General features: G+C 52.6%; 1 protein-coding gene across 2 annotated transcripts in view; it reads right to left on the bottom strand.

Moving 5' to 3' along the window:
* The window catches only part of TMEM132C (transmembrane protein 132C), a 304,408-nt gene that overhangs the window by 29,796 nt on the left and 254,457 nt on the right, over positions 1 to 20,155 (bottom strand). The window lies entirely within an intron of this gene.

Below are 20,155 nucleotides of genomic sequence, written 5' to 3' on the forward strand. Positions count from 1 at the left end.
AGGAGACGACATGTGTCTGGCCCCAGCGACCCAGGAGAGGGGGCGTGGGGATGGAGGGAAGCTTTCCTAGAACCAAAGTGTGTGGTATGTGTGTGCATGTGCCTGTGTGCATGTAGGTGTGGTGTGGGCGTGCATGTGTGTGTGCGTGTGCAGTAAGCATGTGCACGCCTATACATGAACTGACACAGCAGGCCCAGAGGGACACATGATGGGTTGTCCTCCCAAATCCCTTTTCAGTCAAGGCTAATTCAGTGTTTAGATGTGATGCCAAGGACACTATTGAAATGCATATGACTGTCCCATTTTCAGAACCTACCCAAGACCCCGACCTGGGACTCAGGGGAGTGTCTCCCTGCAGAGCTGGTGTCCCCTGCTTGCTGGCCCTCGCTGCCCTGAAAGCAGGTCCATCGCCCCGTTTCCCAACCACCCCAGGATGACAGAGGCAAGACTCTGGGAAACATTTCCTCTCTCCAGCTCTGGGGTTTCCCCGTCCTCCATCTCCTTCTACCACAGTCCTGTTCTACTGAAAAGAATCAATAAAGTTGGGGACCTTAAATCACTGTCATTTCAAATTTGAAGAAAGCCCGAGGCTTCGGAGAAAACATGCTTTGTTGTGTGAGGTGCCCTCATAAATGTTAATTGCTTTGGCTGTTTCCTGTATTTTTACAAACTGTATTTTAAATTTTTAAATAAAGACAGATTCTGGAGTGTGAAACAGATGGAGGGGTGTGCACTGATCCGGGCGACGCTCTCGGGAAGGACAAGAGGGGACACATGGATTCACCCAGCGGTGGCCAGCAATGGCCCGCAGACCCATATCAACCATGTGAGGGGACTGAGTACAGGGAGACACATGGAAGGCCACATGGTGCTGGGTCCCATCCATGTGAGATGTCCAGGACAGCAAATCTGTGCAGATGGAAGGTTGCCAGCAGCAGCGGGGGAGGGGAAGGCGCAGTGATGGTTCAAAGGGGAGCAGTCCAGTCTGTAGACGATGGAAACCTTCTGGGACTGGGTAGTGGTTGTGGCATCGTTTTGTGAATGTCCTGGGAACCACGCAATCACGGACCTGCAGACGGCGACTTTGATGGCATGTGATCCGTCTCTCAGCACAGAAGGAGGAAGGAAAGCAGAACCACGGGAAGGCCATGGCCAGGGTCATATCTAGCTTGGCCCCAGGCGAGCCACCAGGCCTCTGAGGAGCACCTGGTCCAACTCACCCACAGGTCACGCACCCAGAAGTGGGATCTGCAGCTCTGAGGCAGGACGCCTGGCCTTGAAGCCAACAGTAAGGGTTCAGGACCACGGACAGACCCCGCTGATTGGTGAGAACTTTCCAGACGGAGCACAAACAACCCCTCTCAAGGCAGATGTCCCTGCAAGCCATGGAGAAGCCTCATTAGTAAAAACCCCAGGTCACTTTTGGGGAGCTCTTGCTATGAGCCAGGGGTCGCTCAACACCGTCATCTCTACCCCCAACGCATGAAGCAGGTAGTCTCACTAGCCCAGGTCTGCAGACGGGGAAACCGAGACCCGGAGCTGATTGAGCGGCTTGTTCGGGGTGTGCAGCACGAAGGGGACCTCAGCAGGTTTGAACCACCTGTTCTGATGGCGTAAGAATCCCAGGAAGGAACGGCCATGAGTCCTGGCTCTGCCCCCTTCCTTACTATTATTTAAATTCTCCAAGCATCTGCTTCTGGGCTGTGAACCTGGGAATAATTAGTATCGTTGTGAAGACTGCCTCTGATAATGTTTATGAGCTGCCTGTCTGGGCTCGGAATAGAGTCCGCGTCAACGGGGAGGGCAGCTGGTCCGCGTGACTGGGAGGGGTGCGGGGCAATCAGCCCACAGAGGCGAGCCCAGCCTCTGCGCCGTGTGTGCGCGGTGTGCGCATGTGTGTAAGGATAGAAGATTACAAATAGGACACGTGTGTCGCATGCATGGAACATGCAAAATCTGGAACAGAACGTTACCGCGTTTTGTGTTCACTTCGTATTTTTCCTTTTGTAAAAGAGAGAAAACAGGGCTTATGACTTTGAAAGCTCTCATTTCCGCCAATCCGGTTTCCAAATATGCTCCCCAGAGGTACCTGCCATCGGGAACTTGACGTCCATCTTTGATGTCTGTGATTTTGAGCTTTTATCAGATTCCCACATACATAAAGAAACTACAGCATCGTTCCCTCCATTCACGTTTTTCGCAAACATGTCTTCTATGCCGTTCACGCCAACGTCTCATATTGGACTTCCCTCTGCTCGCTTCTTCATCTCGCTCATCGCTACGTTTTCCCCATCTACCCGTGTTCACCTGGCTGGACCATAGCTCTAGTCTGAGAGCCACATCTACACGCTGATCTAATTCTGTCTCAGAGAGCAACCGGATGTCCATCATATGCCTTCTCTCTGTTCTACTTTTCCATCCGCCCACCGATGGGAGTTCAGGAAGTTTCACACTCTGCCATGACAACGAGCTCTCTCTCTTCTACGCACGTGTTTGAGATCCCCCAGCACCTCTTTGTACCCGTGGAATTGCTGGGCTGAGCGGCACACACGCTTCCCCTTTCCCCTGCCATACCGCCGCTCATAGTCATGTTCTCCGCTAAACTCTGAGCAACAGTATGTGAGAGCGCCTTCTGAAATTCTTGCCGGAACGTGGGTGGTTGTGTGTCAACATCACCAGGTGACAGTCCCCAGTATTTCATCAGACACTAGTCTAGGTGCGACTGTGCTGGTAACTTAGCAGACGTGATTCATGCCCGTAATCAGTTGACTATCTGGAAAGCAGATTATGTTAGACAATCTGGGTGGGCCTGGTTTAATCAGTTGAAGACCCTTAAATGCAACGTTGAGCCTTCCGGAGGATGAAATTCTGCCTGAGGGTTGTGGCTTCAGTCTGTGTGCCAGAGAGACATCCTGTGGGTCTATGGATCTCCCTCTCTCCAGATAGAAAGATCTATGTATCGTACATGCCACATGTGTGGTTCCTTCCCTCTGTACTGCACTGAAGGTCTAGAAAATGAGTCAGTGGTGGGTTAGCATGGGTGTGATGGACAGGTGGCCCATCTTGCCTTGGACTCCAGAGGACACACTGGATGGGGGCATGAGGATACTTCCCATTTCTATCCAAACCCTGTGCTAGCTTCCAGTAACTCAAACCCAGGCTTCCCTCTTTCTGCCTGTGGCCAGAGAAGCTGTCCACTCCCGTGAAGGGTGGAAGAGGAGCCAGCTGGTCTGAAAGCCACATATCCCCCTCCTGGCTTTGAGGGAGAAGCCGTGGAGGGGAACCTTCCAGCAACACAGATGCCGACAGACCCAGTATGTCTTGCTGGGATCTCCTCCAACTGCGGACTGAGAGTTTCACCTCTTCCCCGAGGAAGGCGGCTCAGAAGGGACTGGATTAACGGGAAGTCTGCTGTTTACTGATTCATCGTCGACGCTGCGGTAGAGATGGCAACCATGTGCTGCTTCTTAGAATGGATTTTTTTAAAATTTATGTAATTAATTTAAACATTTGCAGGAAGGGAAGGTTGCAAATACAACCTCGCACATACATTTCCTAGGACGTTAGATTTTGCAGACCAGTCGACAAGATCAGGGGCCAAACCTCGCCCTCTGTCTGCTTTTATATAGAGTCAAGTGCCAAGAATGGTTATTGAGTTTGTTGAAGCATTAAGAAAATGTAACAGACACTGTATGTGTCCCTATACAGCTTAAACTGCTCGCTGTCTAGCCCTTCCTGGGAAAAAACGATGCCTATCCCTGGACAAGAAGGTCATTTTCCTAAAATGATGAGGCTCTCAGTGCATCTCCTGGGGGCCTCTCCGGTTCCCGTCCAGTTCCTCTGGAGGTCAAGTCCTTCTGCTTCGCTGGACCGATGGGGCCGGCATCCCTGTGGATGGGAACTCCCGTCATCCTGATGGCTTTACTCTGCCTCAGTTGTAACCTGCTGTCCTGCACTGGGTCCCCAGCCAGACGTCAATAGCCATCCCACAGCTTTACCTGCTCTGGACTTGGTAGGTATGCTGTGCAATTGCCAGCACTGGTGCAGGAGTCCTGGGTGCTCTGGACGCTGGAAAGCATTGCACCCAGGGAAGAGCAAGGACTTGTGCTGGGCCCGAAGGACGTTTGAATGACAGCTGTTTTTACAGGTGGATCCAAATTCGCGGTAGTGGTTATTTTTGTGATATTTGCTTCCCTGCATGGTTTTGGCTCTTGCGGGGGGGTGATATGTTTACCCAAATAATAGGAAGATCCTTCATCTGGCCCTTCCAGACATCAGTGTGGAAGACAACATTACAAATGACTGCTCCCAGAGGAAAGATGGAGAAAGAAAGTCAACAATGTCTTTCTCCAGGTCAAATGAAGCGTGGTCCGTTGGTAAAGCACGCCAGGGGGCTACCAGAGGCACCCTCCTGGCAGCCGGATGGCACACTGGCTCAGGCAGTAGACTCTCAGGAGATCAAAGGTCCAAGTCTGGAAATCAAGAAGAAAGTCCAGCTGCCAGCATTTGAGGGGCCGAGACCCTCATTGCTTCCATGAACACAAACTCAGAGCACCCATCTTGCTGTTCGCACACTTGCTGTGTGGCGTTCTAGGTCCTGCCTTCTCTGTGCTTTGTCTCCCTCATCTGTGAAATGGGATAATCCCATTTTCCTCCGGGGACCTCTGAGAATGTGAGAAGGTACGCAATCCCTGTGGTTCAGTGCTCGGTACAAAGATGGCCCCTCCATGAACATTAGCTCCATCCAGGAAACAAAGTCCAGGAGCCGTGACTCTGGATTTCAGTGTTCTATGTCGCCAGATCAGCCCCGAGCTCTCAGCTGTAAGACGGCATGCATTCAGCTGTGACTGAATTGGGAACTAATTTAGCATTGCTTGCAAGTCGATGGAGGACCCGTTTAACTAAGCTTTCAGTTCGATCTGGACAGATCATCAGCAGGACCCCCAGGAGTGGTGGGAATGGGCTTTGCTTACAGGCTGCAGACCCTTGAAGTTGAACCCCAGGGTGCGAGCAAGGGGGAACCTGTGGGTGCTGATCCCTCAGTGTATTTGGGGTCTAGGACTGACCTTCCAGGGAGTGATAAAGCTCCCCCTTCCTGAAGTAAAGAAAAAGATCCCCCCCACCCGGCCACCCCACAATCCATCAGCCTAGCAATGGTGAGGCCAGTTGGCAGGATAATATGTTGAGAGATTCGAATAGTTGAGACATTTGAGCAGGCAACACGGACTCCCCAGATTCCCAAGATAGCAGAGAGTTCGCAAATATTGACAAAGCATCTTGGCCAAAATCAGGAGAGAAAGGGGGTTCCCCCTTGCCCCATCCCTCTGGAGCAGAACGTTCTCTCTTTTGGTGTTTGGATTGTGGGAGAGGGAGCAAGCACCCGGTCCTGGATGGTCCTTCTGGGAAGTGGCAAGATGCTGTCTAGTGTGTCTATGCAGCAACACACACACACACACACACGCACATGCACATGCACACGCACACGCACACACCACCCTCTGAATCCCAGAAGTGGCCCAGAAAAGACAACGGAGACAATAGAGAAATGAATTGATTTGGTTTGGAGGAAATAAACATGAATGACATTGTAGCACAAAGCGGCTGTTTGCCACTTGGCACCCATTCTCCTCTTTTTCTTTACTAGCAGAGCTACAATGTTTTGGCGAGTGGGGTGGGGGAACAGGACCCCACTAACACACTGAACTGCTAGGTCTCCCTTGCAGCAAGGGGTGATCTGGTGACCCAGTCTTAGCACAGACCTTCTCAATGTGTGCTGCCCAGACCAGCAGCTGCAGCATCACCTGGGAACTTTAGAAATGCAGAATCTTGGGTCTCATGCTGCACATACTTAAGTCAAAACTCTTGGGGGGCAGAGCCCATTAGCCTGTGTTTTAACCATCTCTCCAGGTGCTGCTCAAAGCTTGAGAAGACTTTTAGTGTAAATGTAAGTGGAAATATTACGTAGCACTATAGGAATCTGCTTTGTGGGAGCTGGACTCCATTCTTTTTGTCCCTTTTCTAGCTACCTGGAATACAGATACAATGGCGGGCACATGAGCAGCCCTTTTGGACCATGAGGCAAACATGGAAACGACAACCACTCCCTGGGCATGATCGGGTAGAGAGATAGAAGAAGACTCAATGTGCAATAACTAAGGAGTGGCCCTGGCTTAGGTATGTGAGATAAACTTCCTTTTTGTTGTAGCTGTTGCTTTTCAGAGTCCGTAAACTCAGGCAAACCTAAGGCCGCCTCGGGTGGATGTTCTTTGCGCGCTTGAGCCAATGCACAAAGATTGCTGTTTGCCATAGTGGCAGTGGCATTTCTAGTGGGGGAACCATGAGAAGGCCAGGGTGCTAGCTGATGGCCTGCACTGGGAAAGGCAGAGGATGGCGCTATTGTCATTCCTATCAGCCAAGCGAGGCTAAAAGCTGGGCGTCCTGAGAGCCAGCCTCTGGCAGAGACCAACAATTCACCCGCATTTGCAATAGCGAAAAGTAAATAAATAAATAAAAATAAAAGACTCCAAAAGGGTCCTCATTTTCCCAAATCAAGGCATCCTAGTTAAAATGATGCCCCTACCACCTAGGAACCAATTGGTATGCTGATTAGTGAGGGTGCTTGAAAGAAGGTTCTGGATTCAGGGCAGAGGAGTCCAGAGAAGAGCCATCCGATGAACAAACTGACTTTGTTAGGGGCGAGCAGCGATTTACATAATCCTGGTTAAGAATATCTTATGTACACACAAGGGCGTTGCGGGCGGGGGGGGTCTCTCAAATGTGATTTTTCCCTCTCACCAGGCGAGACAGACACTCAGCTCTGCTGCATGGCCGGGTCTCACGAGCTTTCTCTTCAGGAAGGGAAGGGGAACTTTATCCCCCGTGGCTTGTAGGCGGCAGGCCTGATGGCACAGGCCCAGCTGGGACCCGCCGCCTCCTCCCTGTCCATTTCCTAATGAACCGCTCCCCGAGTTCCACATGAAGTTCTGGTAAAATGGATTTTAAGAATCCTCTGGGAGACCCCAGTGGGGAGTGCACAGCTGATGGGGACGTGGACGCTAACACGCTTGCAGCCACTCTGAGTCCTCTGGGAGCAGCCAGGGCCCGGAGGTGGAGGGGCCTAGAGGGGACCTGGGAGTGTCTCCCCCCTGATACAGCAGGAGCTCTGCCCCCTGCAACGTGTCAGCCCTTCATGTGCAGTTGTGCTCAGCTACACTTCCTCCTCTGCCTGGCTTCCACCGCGGTTCCTTCCAGAAATCCTAGCATGCTGCCATGGGGCCCCAAGGAGGGTCTGTGCCCGAGGGCAGGAAGCCTCCCAGCCACCCGCACCCCGTCCCTGGGCAGAGCGCAGAGAGCACGCTGGGGCTGAGCAGGAAGACCCTATAAGGCCGCGGATCCTGTTGGACTATTTATGGGGTGCCTGAGAGGTCGGGGGCACACATTCAGCATCCTGAGAGATTGGGTATAGTCTGGGAGGTTTTAGGGCTGCTGTTTCAAGTGCCACACACGGGGCGCCCGGACCGCAGGAAGGTGCTCTCTGACCAGCCAGTGGTCGAGCAGGGGATCCTGCCTCCCCTCCCACGGCTTTTGGTGCCTCCTGCCGTGTAGACGCCCGGCTTCCGACTCTGCCTCCATGGCCACTTGGGCCCTCCCTGTGCGTGTCTGTGACCAGGTTTCCCTTCCACCCTGCGGACATGGGTCATCATGGACAAGGGCCTCCCAGTGACTTCATCTGGAACTGATGACATCGGCACAGACCCCATTCCAAGGAAGGGCACATTCCAGGGCATCGAGGGTGAGGACCTCCACCATCTCCTTCTGGGGGTATGAATCCCTGGGACGCCGCTCCATCCTCCTCGGAGAACATCTGTGTGGATCTTTGCCACATTTGATCTTCATATGGCAGAGTAGAACACATTACTGTTGCCATGGTGGGGGAAACTGAGGCCCAGAGGACTTACACTCAAATCGTCCTGCCTCCTGACAGCCAAGCCCCCTTCCGTGAGCTACTTCCTTTATGCAAACAGCCCCTCTGGACCCACACTGAGCCTGGATGTTAGTACCGTCATCAGTGGTGAAAACACCAACCCCCCCCCAACGGCCACGTCGTGGTTCGGAGTCTTTCCAGGCTGCTCCTAGCACCTCTGCATGTCCTACTCTAGTCACTCCTCCTGACAACATGGGGAGGCAGGTACTCCGGCGCCCCTGACCTCGGAGGTAGGGCTCCCCAGGGCTGTGGGAAGGGGGATCTGCTGTCCAGGAAGGTATAGCGGGCAGGTGTGCCTCTGGGGGAGAGGTGGCCCCTACCCCCGCCGACACCTGCTCCCTACAAACACTGCGACGTGACTTCGAGAAAGCAAATGCATACATTAAACCTTTCAGGAAAGTATCTTAGAAAACTCTATGACTCATAATAGTATATAAAAATAAATATAAATTATACATGGAGATATGAGTCAGGCACCTGACACCTCTCAGGCCACAGACAGACCATCAGCTGCATCTAGTTCCCGAACATTTCCCTCCTCCCAGAAGAAACCCTGGGTCCCTTCGCCGTCCCTCCCCAGTGCGGGTGGGGTCATCTGTGACCAGCTACTCTCACTGGCCACCACGTTTTCGAGGGGCATCTGTGTTGTAACGCGTGTCAGCACAACACTCCCTTTTGCGCCCATAGCCTCCCAGGGCGCAGACAGAACATGGTTCGTGAATCCCTTTGCCCCCCGACGGACATCAGAGCGGTCACGAGAGGCCACTGCTGGGGACGACTGAAGCACATGGTTTCTGTGGGACGGAGGTTTGCATTTGCACCTGGGGTGGGGGGTGCAAAGCTCCTTCTTAGGACCAGGTGATGGGCCACACTCTTCCCTGGGACTAAGAATCTTTAACTCTTCTGACCTCAAGGAGCCAGCGGGAGCCGGAGGACTTGTGGCTCCCCGTTCCCCTCGGAACCCTTTCCTGAATGCCGTGCGACCCACTTCTCTGGCATCTGGGCAGAGGAAGGTCATTTCAGCGGGTCCCTTGGTCAAGCAGCTGAGGCTGTGGCTGGGCCATGCTCTGGGGCCACGGCTGGGAGGGCAGATGCTGACCAGCCGGTGGGGGCTCACCCCGGGGCGCCCCGTCCCCACCCCGAGAGGCACGCGGGCGGCAGCTCCCTCTTTTGTCCGTGAATGCAGCTTCTTGTGACTCAGAACGCCGTGTCCCGAGCCCGCACGTTCCTAGACGGTGTGTCATTAATTACAGCCCCCGCCTGCGGCTGCCTTTCCAGCTGCATCTTAACGAGCGACCCCTCCTCGCTGACCCTTTGTCAGCACAGGCGTTCTTTGTTGGCGCCCGCGTCCCTTCCGAGTCTTGAAGCGCGGATCAATGGGGTGTTGTGAAGCGGGCTTGTCTCACTTCCCATCTCGGGGGAACAGGAAAGGGTCCTTGTATGTGATGTGCACAGTCTGCTCCTGGCACAGACCCTACCCCACGGCCAACAAGGGCCCCCTTTGATGTGCGGGGAGGATGGCGCTGGCTTCAAGCATTAGCTAACCTATGTGGCTGGGCCATATTTCAAGACAGCCTAGTCTCCGCACAGCACATGGGGGGAGGCCCTTAAAGCTGAATGAGATCATGTCCGTGCTCTGCTCCAACCTCCCCCTGCTTCCCACCTTCTTCAGAGCCAAAGCCAAAGTCCCCGGGACAGATGTGGACCCCTGGCACCTCCTTGCCTCCCTCTTCGTCTTTTCTCCCACCCACGTGCCTTCCAGCCACCACGGCCTCCGCAGTGCCTTGAATGTGACCCAGTCTTCGCATGGGCTGTTCCTTCTGCCCGGCACGCCTTTCCCCTAGATGTTTGCATGGCTCCATCCTTGCCCTTGCAGGGGTCTTTGTTCAAATACAACCTCTCCACACTCCCCCATTCCCTGCTGGGCTCCCCAGGGCTCTGACCAAGAGGGAGTCTGTCTCCCTGAGTCGGCCTCCCAGGGCCCAGGCGTGTGGCTTTTCAATGAGGACAGCTGTGCTAAGCACATCAGTCACTAAAGCTAACAAGGCTCGTTCCCGAGCTACCGCAGGCCCGTGTCCCCGCCAGCACCTACCCGGGGGGAGAAACAGACTCACAATAGTAAACCATTTAGCAGATCAATCCTGGGGAGTAGCAACTTGTCTCCAACAGCAGCAGAGAGCAAATTTCCCTCCCTCCCCGAGGATGCATGCTAACAGCTCCGCGGGCTGGCGGGAACAGACCAATAATTCTGGGTTCTGTCTCTACAGGGAAGCCCGCCTCCCACCTCATTTACTTCCAATTCATTCACGGGGCACCCGGGGATGCTGGCGTCCAACTTCACTTATCCATCAATTTACTTCCAACACAAGATGGAGATTCCATTCCAGAACGCTCATTCAAAACAAGAAAACAATTCAATTTAAGAAGGCACACGTCTCCGGAAGGTCCAGCTCTGTAACCGAGTTATTAAATGGGACTGTCCTTTGGGATGGCACGTGGACTCTGCGGCATCCACCTCCCTGAGAAAGGTCACATTTTTACAATGTAGCTGAGAATGGAGGCAGTTGAGAAACATGGACTATTTCTCCAAAGCTGGAGCGTCTGTTCTCCATATGCTTGCATCAGGTCAGCATGTAGAAACGTTACTGCCATGGGGGGCCAGGGTGTTCTGCCCCAGCAACGTGATGGAGGAGGCGGACGTGGCCGGCAGTCCCGGGGCTCCTTCTGCTCCTACGATCCCCTCTCCTACCAGGAGCCCACACACACCCTGTGTACATCCTTCCCTCCAGCCTCTCCCTTTCCTGAACTCCTGGGAAGAACGTGTGTCCCAGACCCCTTGCAGCCAACACAACGTGAGGGCAAGTGAGGCGTGTGCCTTCTGGGTTGAGCCGGGTAAGAGCGTGCCACTCTCTGCTTTCTCTCTCTCCCTGGTTGGGGTGAGGTCAGATGGCGGGTGGCTTGGGTGGTGTGGGTCAGATCCCTGAGTCACCAGATAGAGGAGAGCACAGGACGGCCCCAGTGGGATTTAGGGGGCTGTGATCGGCAAACTCAGCCCTGTTGACTTGCTGATGCCAGTGCTGTCTGCTGTGGGAGGTAGTGGGACACACGCCGACAGGTCATGCCGAGAAGCCAGGTGCGGTGTGCACGTGGGGACGAGAGAGCTCGCCAGTAGACCCCTCTACATTCAAGCACGGTGGACAGAGCTAAAGGGTCGTCCCCCACCAGCGGTTCTGGGTTTTCAGAAGGAACCACAGACGCAGAAAGTTCCTGCATCCCTGTGCCCCGTTCATTCCACCGACGCTGTTGGCACAGGGGACCGCTTTCCCCTCGAACACGGCCTGGCCACACCCGTCACAAACCCATGAGCCCCACGTGGCCATTGTTACGAATCAACCATGGAGCATCTACAAGGAAATCGTGGAGGAAACCACACCTAGTGGCAGGTTCCGGTGACACACAGTGGCCCAGCATGTGCCGGCGGCTCACGTGGGCACACCGGCCACGGCACACACCGGGCTCCGAGCAGAATGGCGTTTAGTCCCTGGGAACTGTTGACTGCTCCAGGGCCCTGCTCAGGTGAGATGCGTCTACTGTAAAATTTAACCATTTTTACCTGTGCAGTTTGAGGACTTTCAGAGACTTTACCCAGCGAAGAGTCACGGCCACAACAAGCGTTAGCCCATTTCCACCCCCCGAAGGTTCCGTGTGACATTTACAACTACCCTCTGCGCCGACATCAGGCCCCAAGCGAACTGCCTTTTTTAGGAAAGCACACAGCTCCTGTCACGCGTCGGATTTTGATGCTAAGCTTCTTTGCCCCCAGTTTGCGGGCGCACTGCTTGCTACTTTCCCCCTTTTACCACCGGACGGTGTTCTGGTGCCCGGCTCTCCCCACCGCTCAGTCGCGCTTGGTCCAGCTGAGGGAGGTTTTCGTCGACTCCGGTGTCTGGCAGTCACGGATGCCTCTGCATCAGGACACCTGCCTACCGGTCTCCTCGTGGGCACGTGCTTTCCCGTCTGCGGACACCCGGCGTAGAACTGCGGGCTCGTGAGCGTACGAGGGAACTGCCCAGCCGCCCTCCAACAGCCGCTTGGCGTTTCACACCCACATCTCATGCACGCACGCTGCCTCAGTTTCCCCGCATCCACGCCAGCACGGGGCATCCCCCTTGTCTCTGTTTTGGCCGTTCCCCTGAGCGCGAGGCACAATTTCGTCGTGTTTTGTATCCCATTTCCCCGTGACTGGTAACACCGAGTACTGGAACTCTCCTAAGACTTCAGATTAAAATGAACGACTGCGGTTAAGCCTCAGCTCAAATTCATTGGACCGTTGCTCGCTCCGACATTATTAGATGTAATCTTTAGGATGTGGGAAAAAAACAGGTAACAGGACCACAAGGAGGCATGTTGGCCCATCACACACACACACAAAAAAGACAGGAAGGAAGGAAGGAAATGAAAATAGTAACTGGGAGCTCGGTGATGCACACCTAAAAACCCCATTTTATGTGGCCAACCATTTCAATTCATTACCGACATATAGATAATTGGAAGTATCCCACAATGCACTATCTCACGTTTTCTTGTAAAACTGGGATTTCACAAAGATACGTGCCCCTCGTCTACACCCGCGGAGTCAGGGTCTGAATAATGAGATTTTTTAGGGCACTGCGGGCGGCGGGCGGGCGGGCGGGCACGGGCATCACCGCGGCGGCTGGGTGGGCTCTCTGCCCCGCGCTGAGCGGGCTCCGCACTGAGGTTTCATTACCTCCTCCTTAATTGCTCACGAGGGTGTCTGCTCAGGCATCTGGGCGAGTCCCCGGGAACGTGAGGTCCTCATCAAAAGAGCACACCCAGACAGCCACCGCCGAGAGGCTCCCTCGATGCTCCGGATCTCTCAGACGAATGCAAACCTTTTGCAAATGAGTGGAGGAATTTTCCAGTCTCCTCGGCCTCGGCCCAGCTTTGCAGATGTAATTGCGAGCACACACGCAGTAATCTGGTGGTCAGATCCCTCGTCCCACACGGCGCTCCTGACGCAGCGGAATTTTCCAGTCTCCTCGGCCTCGGCCCAGCTTTGCAGATGTAATTGCGAGCACACACGCAGTAATCTGGTGGTCAGATCCCTCGTCCCACACGGCGCTCCTGACGCAGCGGACAGATAGAAGCCCGGGGGGAGAAAAGAGCATCTTGCCTCTCTTTTTTTTTTTTTAAAGATTTTATTTATTTATTTGACAGAGAGAGATCACAAGCAGGCAGAGAGGCAGGTAGAGAGAGAGGAAGAAGCGGGCTCCCCGCTGAGCAGAGAGCCCGATGCAGGGCTCGATCCCAGGACCCTGAGATCATGACCTGAGCCGAAGGCAACAGCTTAACCCACTGAGCCACCCAGGCACCCCATCGTCTTGCCTCTCTTTACGGTGATGAAGGAGAACTAGGTTGTTTCTTGCATGGCTTTTCTGGCAAATTCCAACAAGGAGCCTTCTCCAGGGGTCCGGGAGAGACGATCCCGATACGAAGGACCCGAGTGGCCTTGGGAGATGGGGGAGCGTGCCGCTCCCTGTTTGTAAAGTGCTCTCCAGGATGCAGGTGGGGCTGTGGGGAGGATCACAGCACAGACCCCCGAGTCAAACCCACCCCTGCCACGTACTAGCTGTGTGTCCTTGGCAAATTACTAAACCTCTCTGTGCCTTAGCTTCCTTCTCTTTACACAGGGGAGACACTAGTGTCCGTTGGTTTTCTTGTCTGGGTTTCCTATGGCTGCGGTCACAGAGCCTCACACCCTGGGGGATGGGAAGTCCTCGCTCACAGCTCCAGGGGCTGGAATTCTGACATCAAGGGGTCCGCTGGCCATGCCCCCTCTAAAGACCCTCGGGTGGGACCCTTCCTTCCTCTTCCTCCTCCAGTGCCAGGTGGTAGCCGCGTGCCTGGAGCTTCTTGGTCTGCGATGGTCTCACCGAATCTCTTCCCATCTTCACAAGGGTTTCTTCTCTCTGTGCCTCTGCGCCTTCTCCCTTTCGGTCTCTGATGAGGACATCCTCATGGGTTTAGGGCCCTCCATGCCCACCATGAGCTCATCTTGCCCCTCTTCACTTAACCCTATGGGCAAAGACCCGAGCCTCACAGGGATGCTCAGAGAATATGTCGGCCATTGTTGGCTGACCGTTCCTGAAGGAGCTGCTGGTTTGGATCAGCGAGCACATGATGGGCGGCATGTCTGTGCAGGGACAACGGCTCAAGCAAAGGTCTGGAGGTAGGGGCTGGTCATGTGGGGGCCACCCAGCACGTCAGCCAGGCTGCTGCTAGAATGTGGGAGTGAGCACATGGGGGCCAGTGTGGTCTGCGCGTCCTGGGGTCAGGACAGGTCTCTACAGCCTGCATTCCCACCAGGGACTGTTTCAAGCCTCCCCCAGAGAGCCCTCTGGGTGTTTCTTGTCACCTCTTCACCCTTATCTCAGAGAGGTGTGATATTTGCAGTATTTGAACTAGGCTTTAACACTCTTTTAAAAACCCCGGCATTTTGAGATACAATTCACGTGCCATACTGCTCGTCCCCTTAAAATGCATAATCTAGTGACTGCTAGTAGGTTCACAGGGTGGTGCCTCCATGCTCACAATCAATTTTAGACCATTTCCACCACCCCGAAGGAAACCTGGCATCCCCTGGAGGACACCTCCTCATCCTTGCAGCCCTGGGCAGCCACAGCGTCACTTTCTGTCTCTGCCTTCTCCAGTAAATAATCTCTGCTCAGAAATCAACAAAACAGTCTTAAAATAACTGCAGTAGATGACACACACCCTGTTTGTACCCCCAAAGTCAATTTGGGACGAGAAGTGACCAACTCCTCCTGGTTTACCAGACTACCCCACTTTTAAGACCGAAATTTCTATGTCCTGGGAACGGCCTCCCTCCTAGGCAAACTGGAATGCTTGGCCACCATATTGGACAGCCACAGTCTGTGTTTACGAGGTGCCCGTGTCTGAAATATTGGGGCTGCTCACCCTTGGGAATTACTCTGAGTGGATTTATGGGCACAAGGAAGGAAAGAAATCAATCTCTGTAATTTACTCACACAACCATTTGGATCAAAGAACGGTTTCTCTTTCCCCAACTTCCTCATTCAGCACATGTGACTTTCAGCTGTTTTCAAAGATGATCTCATCACTATTACCGTGACCATCACCCCACTATAACAGGACCACTACCACAATGGCCATCATTACCACCATCATCATCACCACCAGGACCATCATCCCAACGACCATTGCCATCATCATCCTCATCCCCATCCCCATCATCATCATCACCATCATTACCACCAACACCATCATCATGACCACCATGACCATCAACAACATCCTCATCCCCATCACCATCATCACTATAATTATTACCACCATCATCACCACTATCACGATCACCATCAGCAGTAGTACCATCGCCATCATCATCAACATTAATGTCATCTCCATCATCATCATCATCATCATCGTCAACATCACGGTCATCACCATCACCACCACCATGACCATCGTCAGCATCTTCTTCATTGTGAGCGGCCATGATAGCCATGTCCCCAGGCCTCAGCCCCTCCCCCATAAAATACAGACATTATCAGCGCAGCCGGTGTGAGGATTCAGTGAAATGGTCAATGCAAAGCACTTAGCCCAGAGCCTATCGATGCTAATTATTATCATCATGAAGATGAACCTCAAAGTGATTCAGCAGATTTTGAGGTTCTACATTTGCCGAACCAGGGCAGCTCTGATTTCTGGTGGTTCTTGCTAGTTCTTACCTCTGACTCTCCCTGACTGGGCTCCCCAGGGTGACACAGGGTAACACAACCACATTTTCAGGCAGGTCCTGATGATGACTGCCTCTAAGGAGGGCGGACGCCGAAAACATAAAACAAGACCAAATACAGGAGAGCATGATAAACTGTCAAGTGCTGAGCGATGTTGGGGAAGGGGAGTGAGACTCATTGTTTAGGCTCCTGCCACTCCCACGACCAGGAGTGCTGGCCAGTGCCTTGCCCCAACCTCTATGCAGAACTGAGTGCAAAACACCCACAGTCGGGCCTCCCACATGGAACTAGAAGCTTCTAGAGGTTCTGCAGAAAATGAAGAAACTCTCAGGTTTTCCACGGTGTCCCCCTACAGGAAATCCATTTTATAAATAATCTCAATTAAAAGCGTTCCCAACGCTGTAGGTGATATTTTCGCTTGCTTGCTCGGAAGGTCCCAGAGTCCCCACCTAGACACTGAAGACAGAAGAGAAATCAGGTCACAGAGAGGCAAGTAGTCACATTCAACTCGGCTCAGCTCTGTTTCTGGAATTTCCACTGCACCGGCGGTGGGATCCACCGGGGATGTCTGTCTCAGGGGAGGCCCTGTTCTGTTTGCTGCATTTCCCAGAAGCCAGTGGGGAGAGGTGCCGGGGGTGGGGGGGGGGGCAGACGCCCTTTGTAAACGAGGCAGCAAGAATGATGGAGGAAAGGTTGCAGTAAAATAAATATATTTGTGGTTCCACTCCAGCTCGTCTCACAGCCTCCCACGGGTCACTAGGAAGACAAAGGATGTCAAACAGACCGAGCTTCACATCCCACAGCTGTAATTCATAAGCCGCGTGATTTTGGGAGAGTGGCCTCTCCCCTCTGAGCCTCAACTTTGTCATCTGTGAAGTGGGAGCAATGACTCCTACCTTATGGGGTTCTGAAGGGCCTTACGGAGATCCCACATGGAACAAGCTGAGCGTGTGGGAAACACCCCACAACATCATTTCTACCTGCTGTGGGTGAATGCAGAGCATGTGAGGGTTTTTTTTTTTTTTTTAAGATTTTATTTATTTATTTGACAAAGATCACAGGTAGGCAGAGAGGAAGGCAGAAAAAGAGGGGGGAGGCAGAGTCCCTGCTGAGCAGAGAGCCTGATGTGGGGCTCGATCCCAGGACCCTGAGACCATGACCTGAGCTGAAGGCAGAGGCTTTAACCCACTGAGCCACCGAAGCACCCCGCATAGGAAGGTTTTCTAATGACTCTTTGACAAAAGCAACCAAGGGAGGGTGACAAGACCTCAAAAAATCAAAAAAATTAAAAAATAAACAGAATTTCTGTAGGGTTCAGTGATCCCAGCTCTAGGTATAGATACAAAATAATTGAAGTCAGGATTTTGGAGCGATATCTACACCCCCCATGTTCACAGCAGCATCGCTCTCCACGGCCAAGTTCATGCAAATCCCCAAGTCCATCAACAGATAATGGGTAAGGACATGTGTGCGTGTACAGTGGAACCATATTCTGCCTTAAAAAGGAAGGAAATCCTGCCATTTGCAACAACACGGATGATCTTGGAGGACATGACATGACGCTTGGGCACATGAGCCGGTCACACTTCTCGGCAAAGTCTGAAATGGTCACCCTTGCTGGAGCCGAGAGTAGGACGGGGGTTGCCAGGGGCTGGGGGAGGAGGAGGGGCAGGTGCAGGTCATGGGCCAGGAAGCTGAAGCCACGGGGGACAAATTCCGTTCAGAGATGTTCTGGATGCTGCAGTGTCTGTGGTTAACTGTACGCTTTACACTTTGTTAGGAGGGCTGAGCTCACGTTAAGTATTCTTAGGACCAAGGAAACCCAAACCCAAAACTCAGAGACCAGGAAACTTCAGGAGGTGATGGAGATGGTCCTTACCTCAACTGGGGAGGTGGTTTCCCCAGTGTATGCCTGTGTTCCAACTCGTGAAATTTTATACATTCAACAGGTCCTGGCTTTTTTTTTTTTCTTTGTGCATCAATTATATCTTAACAAAGCTGTTATTTTTTTTAAAGGCCGCTGAAAGGGATCTTGAGTATCCCAAGGGCTTGAATCCCCTGGACGAGTGGGAGGACAGAGCTGAGAGGGGAGGTCAGAGAAGGGTGGGGTGTACGGGGCCACAGGGTGGCGGCTGGACCACCTGCTGGGGCTCCGTGGATGCACAAAGTGCAGAACTTGGTGCCTTATCCTCGGCGTTGACCATAGCTACCATACATGGGCAAAGGGAAAAAAAACTCCCACTCGGGGCAGGATTTGGGGCCAGACGGGGAAGGGGGGGATTGTGTGCTGTGTCAGCGGCCCTTGCTTGGTCAGCCATGGCTGCTGGGAAGTTCTTTCTAGATTCAGAAACGGAGCTGCGAGTTGCCAAGGGCTCTCAGCATGTTCAGCTCCAGCAGAGGAGAGATGCTCCCTCCGCCGCAGGTCACCTGTAGTTAACGGTGGGTCTGTTTCAGGCATCTGTGTAGCCTGGTGGCAGGTGGCCCCTCAAAGGGAGAATGAGAACGTTCCCGTATGTGCATCCGGAAGGCAAAAGAAACACTGCTCCAAAAAATAAATGAATGTGCTGATTTTGACCTTTTTCAACTCCATGGCAAAATCCAGACGGAGGCAAAAAACAAAACAAAACAAAACAAAACAAAAAACCCCTCATTTCATGTAGCTGTTCTTATATTAATTTATAAAGCAAAATACCAAGATTAATTCTCATTCAAATCTGCACCCACCTAAGGTTCTTGAAAATGAAATCCCATTAACAATTCTCTTTCATTTTTACTTCCAAGAATTTTCAGCGTGCAGGGACCCGGGCTCTGGTGAATTCCGCACGGGCGCTCAGCGGGGATTCTGTAAGTGCCCTGAAAACTTATTTTTCTCCTCTTCCCATTACAGGACACAATGCAGTCTCTTACAAAGTGTGTTTTTAAGACTCTCTTAACATTATGCAATTGTGTATCTGAGATAATATTCTGAGATTAATTTGTAAATGAGTTTTAAGTCTGATTCTAGGGAGTGGTTTAAAGTACTTGCCCAGAGTAACCGGGTCGCTGACCATGCTTGTGGGCAACATGCACACTCACAAAGAGCATTTGGCGGCAAGCTGAAGACGTGACTATGACCCCCCGACAGTAGTATTTGGAAGAGGAATTATACACGGCTCATGTACTTATTTTCTAATAAATCCTGCCTTTTTGAGGCTCCTTCAGAAGGAAAGGAAGCAAAAGGGACACCACAAATCTCAAGCCACTAATGACAGTCACTTAGGACTCTGGCAAAAAAAGTAAACAAACAAAAACAAGAACAGGAACAAAAACAAAAACGAAAAAGCAGAAATAATGTCCTTGGTTTGGTGCTGAAATCTAAGACGAGAGGACGGGAAAATAACAAAGAAATGAATATTAGGGAGATGGCATCTCTTCCCCTGCAACTAAGGAAAACGGGTTTTACTTGGTCTGCGGGTAAGTGAAGGCACGACTGTCAAGTACAGTCGGGCAGGCTTTGCACTGCACGAGGGCTCCACACTCAGACTGCAGATAGAGTGAATTTCTGATAGAGGGAAGTCAAGTGCCATATGGAAGGGCCCCTCTTTCTAATATGCATCGAGACACTGCTTGGGCCAGTGGTCTGGACCTTCCCTTGGGACATCATGAAATACGACGAAGCAGCACGCAGATATTTCCCGAGCTGTCTTCTAAGACAGAGAAGAACAGTTCCTCAATCTAGCCTTGCCTCTTGACTTTCCAATTTCATTACTGAAGGGCATGTTGATTCATGTCATGTGTAAGTAGAAACCTTGATTATTTTGTTCACGCCTTAAACTCCAAGACCAGAACGCTCACCTGGCACCCTGTGGACACCCAGTAAATGTGTGCTCAGTGAACAAACTGGTAGGTCATCCTCTACCTAAAGCCACTTCTACAGTCAGCTTGACATTCTGCCCTTCACTGCTTTCCCATCACCTTGGGAATACAAGCCATTAGTCATGAATCTGGGGGGCAGGGAAGGTAACACAAAGGAGAGAATGATGAGTGCAGCTGGAAGAGGATTCTAGGTGGAAAGTGTTGGTAAAGAACTGTCCGGTTGGGGGACTAGGTTTCTGTGTGAGAATCTGAGACGCAGCACCACCCTGCCCCTCTCCCAGACACCTGATCAGCCCTCCTCCCTAGCCTGGGAGTTCTCAGACATGTTGGTCTCAGAGCTGGCTCTCAATTCCTGCCCTTCATTGCTATTCGAAGCCACCACATCCTGGGCAAATTGTCAAACATCACTAGCTAGCTCCTGTGGTATGATTATGAAAAGGCTCTCAGGGCCCCCCAGGGGTTTCCATATCCCCTCTGAGAACTACTGCCCAAGGGTGTGCGGAATTTAAGGAGA

This window comes from Lutra lutra, chromosome 12, assembly GCF_902655055.1.
Source record: "Lutra lutra chromosome 12, mLutLut1.2, whole genome shotgun sequence".
Taxonomy (NCBI): domain Eukaryota; kingdom Metazoa; phylum Chordata; class Mammalia; order Carnivora; family Mustelidae; genus Lutra; species Lutra lutra.